The following is a 7500-nucleotide window of genomic DNA, read 5'->3' as shown; positions in this document are numbered from 1 at the left end:
TCGTGAGAAAATTGCATGATTTTTTTTTCTTGGCTTTCCTTGTTTTTCATTTTGTCTAATCATGCTTTTGTATGTGTGTGTTTTTGTTTGTTTCTTTCTTTTTTTAGGGGGGGCGGTTCCTTGTTTATCATTATATCTGTGCGTGTGTGTGTGTGTGTGTACATAATCCTGAGCTGCATTTTTCCGTTGTTGTTTTCTTCCTCTGTTCTTTCTTTGCTTGTTTTGTTTCCTAAGAAGCTGTTTATTTTATTCTATCCAATAATCTATCTATCTACTGGTTTCCCTTTCTCTCTATCTATCTATATATCTATCTAACTATCTCTCTCTTTCTCTCTAACTCCCTCCCCCTCTCTCTTTCTCCCTTTCTTTATCTCTTTCTCTCCCATCCATCCTCTCCCTCCTTTCTCTCACTCGCATACCCCCCCCCCCCCCCCGTCCTCCGATAAGAGCCCGTCCCCCGCCACTGAGACGCTGGCCGCCCATGAATGACAGCGTGTGTCCACCGCCTCTCCAAAGCGAATTTACTACCAACAAGTCTCTCATTATGCAAATTATATTACCTCTTCCCCCTTCGGCTCCGTCTCCGCTAGCGAGGAAAGTGCGGCGTCGCTTTATAGATCAGGGCGGCGGCGAGGGACGGCACCGCGGGCGTATTTCTCGGGGGCGTGGGCGGGCATCTGGTGTCGCATCTTATCTTGAGAGGGGCGGGCGGCGGGCGGGCGACCTCGAGTGCCAGGCGCCGGCTCTTCGCTCCCTCGCTCGCCGTCGTGTTCTGGCTCTCGCTTTGCTTGTGTTTGCATACGTACATGTAAATAGATATATGTATGTGTGTATGTGTATATATGTGTCTATATATATAGATAGATAGATAGATATAGATATATATAACTATCTGTATCTTTCTATATATATCTATAAATATAGATAGATAGATAGATACATAGGTAGATAGATATACATATACATATGTGTATATACATATATATAACTATCTGTATCTATCTATATATATCTATAAATATAGATAGATAGATAGATACTTAGGTAGATAGATATACATATACATATGTGTATATACATATATATACACACACACATATATATATATATATATATATATATATATATATATATATATATATATATATATATATATATATATATATATATATATATATATATATATATATATATATATATATATATATATATATATATATATATATATATATATATATACACATATATACATATACATATACTGCACTGTTGGAGTTGTTCTTTGACTGTTTCTTGTCTCGTATTAGGTCACGTATCTTCTCACCGTCTTGCCAAAGTATTTGCTGATCGCCTGGGAGAGACATCACAGGGCTCGATCTTGCAAGTATGCTCTCCGCCTTCTGAGGTTTTGCAGGAGACCTTTGGGGTATTTGCATTTCATAAAAGAATTAATTTCATGTGTAACTTCATTCCAAGGAACTCGGGGCTGCAGATCCTCAGTGCCCGGAGGAAGGAGCCAATTACAACCTCAGATTTTGTTTTATTGCTGTGGGCGGAGTAATGGTGGATATGATCAACATTATTTGTCGGCTTCTTGTATACGGAAACACGTAGGTCTTCGTCACCTGATGGATCAGTTTCCAGGGAAGGTGATTTCTTGTCCTCTTCTTCCTCGGCGGGAACTGGATTTTCTCGTGGGCGGAGTTCAGTTGCGTCAGTGCTTGGTGTAGACATTCTTTTTTGCATTTGTCAACATGAATACGGTTCATATCTATATCTATATCTATATCTATATATATATATATATATATATATATATATATATATATATATATGTATATGTATATATATATATATATATATATGTATATATATATATATATATATATATATATATATATATATATATATTCATATAATATGCATATATATATAAATATATATGTGTATATATATATGTGTATATATATATAATTATATATATATATATATATATATATATATATATATATATATATGTATATATATATATATATATATATATATATATATATATATATATATATATATATATATATATATACATATGTATGTATATTATATATATATGTATATATATAAATATATATATATATATATATATATATATATATATATATATATATACATATACACACACACATATATTTGTATGTGTGTATATATGTATATGTGTATGCACACACACACACACACACAGCCCATTACGTGAACGCGGAGGTTCCTCGGTCGTCTGGGGGCGGAACAGCACAGCCCGGGCATTAGGTGGGCGGCCCCTCGCTTTGCCTGTGGCTTGGGGGCGAGAGTACAGTGTAATGACTTTTGGGACAGGTGAGGGATATGCGGGAGGGGGAGGGGAAGGGGGATGGGTGGAAGGGCGAGGGAGAGGGGGAGGGGGAGGGGGAAGGGGAGGGGGAGAAGGGAGAGTGAGGGGGAAGGGAAGGGCGAGGGGGAGGGGGAAGGGCGAGGGGGAGGGGCAGGGGGAGGAGGAAGGGGAGAGGGGGTGGGTTAGGTGGTGGGGAAAGTAAGAGAAAGAGATAGAAATAAGTGGAAAGGATGTAAAAAGAGATGAAAATTTGAAAAAAGTGGGAGAAAGGAGGTATAAGTAGGGGTGAAGAGGAAGACGGATTGTAGGAGAAAGAATGAGGTGAAGGAGGGCGAAGAAGAAGGAGGGAGGAGCGAAAGATGGAGATAGAGTGGGAAGTGAAGGAGGGCGAAGAGGAAGAGGTGAGAAGGGAGAAAGAGGGAGATAGAGTGGGAAGTGAAGGAGGGCGAAGAGGAGGCGTGAAGGAAGGAGAAAGAGGAAGACAGTTAACAAGGGCCACGAAGGAGGAAGGAAGAGCGGAGAAAGAAGAGAAAAGCAGATGTAAAGAAGGACAAAGAAAGGAAAGGGAGGAAAAGAATGAGATAAAGACGACTGTAAAGAAAGACCATAAGAAGAAAACGAGAAGAAAGAGCGAAGTAGAGTGAAGGAAAAAGAGAACGAAGAAGGGGAGAGAAAGGGAAGATAAGATAAAGAAGAGAATTTGAAGAAGGAGGGTAAGACATTAGAGAAAACACAAGAAGGTAAAGAATACAGAAGCAATAAAGAAGGAAAGGAATACAAACATTCTTTTAAAGAACTAAAATATATAAACACGAAAAAAAATAAAAAATATATAAAAACAAAGCAAAAAATAAAAGAATAAAAATAGAAAAGTCAATCAAAACCTGAATAGAATTGCAATATCATTCGGACTTGACAAATCTATTGAAATGGAGAGAACCTTGTCATTAATAACGTATTCTAATTTAGTTACCCAATAACATCATGCGATATTACTTTTCATGCGTGGACTAGCTCTGCATTGCACTATTACGGACTATATTAATACACTGGTGACTGCACGATGCGTGGAGTCTATATATGGTGTATGAATGCAGATTTTTTTTTCCAAGTTTAGGTGCATGGTAAGATGTAAGTAAATTATATGTCTTGGGGTTTCTCTCGTATCTTTTCTCTCTCTTTTCTCTTCTCTCTTTTCTTCTCTTCTCTTCTCTTCTCTTCTCTTCTCTTCTCTTCTCTTCTCTTCTCTTTCTCTTCTCTTCTCTTCTCTTCTCTTCTCTTCTCTTCTCTTCTCTTCTCTTTCTCTTCTCTTCTCTTCTCTTCTCTTCTCTTCTCTCTCTCTCTCTCTCTCCCTCTCACATTCTCTCTCCCTTCCTCTCTTCCTCCCTCCTTCCCCCTTCCCTCCCGTTCCCTCAATCCCACAAAAACAAACAAACAAACAAAAACAATAACAACAACAACAAAAACGAAAAACAAAGCCAAAGGTCAACACAGCCCTCTCAAACTGCGCTGCACCAACACCCCAATCTTCTGACCTTGGAGCGCACCATACAGGGTCAAGCCAAACCACACACTCGACCTGAGGCTAAGTTCTCCCATGCATACAGAGCGTCTTCATTTTGTCTTTCCTGTTTGACTCGTGTAGTTGTGACTTACTCTGAATAGTGCGTGCGTTTGTGTGCGTGTGTTAGTTCTGTGGTCGTTGTTGTTTTTGTCATTTTCTTTTCTCTCTCTCTTTTCTGGGTCCTTTTTAATCATTATTCTTGTTATTGTTGTTGTTTTCATTATCATTATCATTGTTATTATTATTATTATCATTATTATCATTATCATTATTATCATCATTATTATCATTATTATTATTATCATTATTATCATTATCATTATCATTAATATTGGTATAATTATCATCATCATCATCATTATTATCATTTCTATTATTATTGCCATTATTATTCTCATTATCATTATTATTCTCATTATTATTACTATTATCGTTATTATTATCATTATCATTATTACTACCGTTACTGTTATTGTTATTAGCATTATTATTATGATTATCACTATTTTTGTCATCACTTGTTATATTATTATCACTTCACTCATTCTCATTTTCAATTTTACCATTAACATCATCATCATGATTAATGTTTCAGACTCAGATTCATATCGTTTATTGGACCAAAGAATGAGTAGTAGAGTCAAAGAAAAACATGATACATATATGGCATCACTGGCTGAGCCTTAAGGGAACAAAAAAGTTCTCTTTGCAGGCACCTTAAAATTCTGTTAATTAATTCACATATATATACATAAATACGCACTTATGATTATAAACTTATGCAGACATCTACATATACATATACCTGTAAATACATACACACACATAAACAAACATGCATGTATTTATTTATGCACATGCGTACATGCATATATATACATATAAGTGTATATACACACGTACATAAACACTGTGCATTTGTCTATACCTACATATACACATAAATACATGCACGTAAACACACACAGATACACATTAATATGTATATCCGTATAAATATTTTGAAAAGGTGAAAAATACACATAACATGATATAAAACAAAATATTATACAGGACACGGATGACTATGTTAGTATATTAGTATAGGGACAAAAGAAATGTTTTTAGAGGATTTTTGAATAACAACAGCAAGGTTTAGTCTCTAACGCAGGCTGGGAAGCTGTTCCAGAGATTTGGTCCTTGATACAGGATGCTTGACAGGGATTGGGCGGAGGAGACAAAGGGAATTTTGAGTAAGGTAATGTTTGTGGGTGTCTAGAATTTTACCTTTCCCGAAAATAGATATTCGAAGGCAACGTATTATGTTTATGTACAAAGAGGTTGCAACAATTTATGTTTATCTCTAGTTTTAAGATTTTCAAATTCCGAAAAACAGCATTCGTGTGATCATTTTTTTCCTTTGACATGAAATAGTGCTAATGGCTCGTTTCTGTGTGGTGTGTAGACTGCTGATGGTGATCTTGTTGTCAGAACCCCGTATTGCTTGGCAAGGTTTAAGCAGGTTTAAAGGAGAGTTATACAGCTGCGTACGAGCTTTGATTGGTAGCGAATCGTGGATTTGATAAATGATACCAAATTGTTTACTTATATCATTGGCAACATAACTGATGGGGGGCTGCGACGTTCTCATTCATATTATTGTTGGTGTTACTTTTATTTTCTCATTCATATTTTCGTTCTAACAATGTGGTATTAGAAAAAAAGATCCCAGGAAATTTAGCCTTTGTTGTTTCTCCCCTTCTTTTGTCCTTTCTTTTCGTTTTCCCTTTTTTGCACACTGGGAATGGACATACTCCGTCTGTTTTTTATCATTCACAATTTATACATATTTATGTATGTATATATCCATTTTTATCTATCTATATAACTATATCTATATATACATATATATATATATATATATACATATATATATGAGTATGTGTGTTACACCCCCCCCCCACACACACACACACATACACACACACACACTCTCTCTCTCTCTCTCTCTCTCTCTCTCTCTCTCTCTCTCTCTCACACACACACACACATATATGTGTGTGTGTGTGTTTGTGTGTGTGTGTGTGTGTGTCTGCGTGCGTGCGTGTGTGTGTGTGTGTGTGTGTGCAAGATATCACACAAGCAACCCCTTACATATTACTTTCTTTCAATGAACATGGTAATGTGAAAAAAATACAGCATCTAAAAAAAATTACTAGGCTATCTTTACAAAAATCTCCTTTACTCTATCTATCAGTACAACCAATCAAGCAGCATACAGTAAATTCCACATTAGCACAAGATCAAAACAGGAATTTGAAAACGAACTCAGTCGCTACAAAAGACCTTGACAGCTACCACCTCCGTTCTGCACGAAAAAGATGCATGCGGGAAAACTTCAATTTCATGCGGAAACGTAAAAGAAAACGGCTTTAGAAATTGTCCCTGTGATGGGGTCTTTAAACTTTAAACTTTAAACTGGACCATTTCCTTACATTCGGAGATATTATGGCTTATTGGTCTCTCTCTTTCGCCAACCATCCTGCGTTCAGGTGATACATTTTAATCTTTTTTTATTTATTTTTTACTACTGTTTCCATTTATTCACAATGCTTAAAATTTAACAACAAGTAGGAGCCCTTATCCTCTTTTTTATTCTTTATTCGTTTATTCATTTTTTATCCATTTTCTCAGTCTATTTATCTTTTTTTTATCAAAGGATTCTCTCGAGTCGTGTTCAGTTTTTTTTCGTTCCTGATTTCTTTCGCTTGTCACAAAACACCTTTATTGAAATCTCACTCGGTTTGAATACCTAGCTCACCTTTTCATTATCTATCAACATCATCATTTGAATCAAGGGTTCCGTGTCTGATCAGCAATATCCGGGCTTGATGTTGATATCTTTCCTTTTATCTTCATTCTATTTTATTATGATCATTGTTCACGTTAGTTTTCATTATCATTACTATCACTCTGAGTGTTTTCATCATTATTGTCATCATTATTATCATTGGCATGACCGTAATTGTATCGTTGTTGTTGACATTTTTCGTTGTCTATTTCCTCTTGCGTGCGTGTGTGTGTGTGTGTTCCTGTATTTTCCGATCCACATTCCAGTAAACAACAAAAGCCAAGTAATAGATATGAAATCCGTCATCTATCAATCTGTTGTAGAAGCAGTCTCTCCATTGGAGGAAATGAGAATCTTTTCATATTCGCCGTGGATATTGTTCCGGCACCGGATTTGATAACAGTTTGGCTATTCGTCCGGCACACATGCGCACTAACTATATGCGCGCAAACACACTCGCGCATTAGCCTTGCATACAAACTTTGGCGCTGTTTTAGTACTGTTCACTGTTCATGGATAAGGGTCGATCATCGATTATGGATTCCTTCAGAGTTGGAACCGAATTTTCCAGTTTTGCTGATGTGAAGGACAGCTTGACCAAATTTCAAGAGAGCACTTTCGCACAGTTTTATGTCAAAGATTCAAGGACTGTTGCTGCAGCTTTCAAGCGTACACCGGATAAAAAAAGTAAAGCCAGAGTTGAAGTACTACTTAGTGTTTGCCTGCATCGGGAAATACGGC

The 7500-nt window shown here is 36.4% G+C and overlaps 1 protein-coding gene across 1 annotated transcript in view; it reads left to right on the top strand.

Moving 5' to 3' along the window:
- Positions 1-7500, top strand: part of LOC138864389 (prostaglandin D2 receptor-like) — a 280761-nt gene that overhangs the window by 204415 nt on the left and 68846 nt on the right. The gene's annotated exons all lie outside the window — the stretch shown is intronic.

This window comes from Penaeus vannamei, chromosome 16 (genome assembly GCF_042767895.1).
Source record: "Penaeus vannamei isolate JL-2024 chromosome 16, ASM4276789v1, whole genome shotgun sequence".
Classification (NCBI taxonomy): Eukaryota; Metazoa; Arthropoda; class Malacostraca; order Decapoda; family Penaeidae; genus Penaeus; species Penaeus vannamei.
The sequence above is the reverse complement of the archived record's forward strand: the minus strand, read 5'-3'. Positions and strand labels throughout refer to the sequence as shown.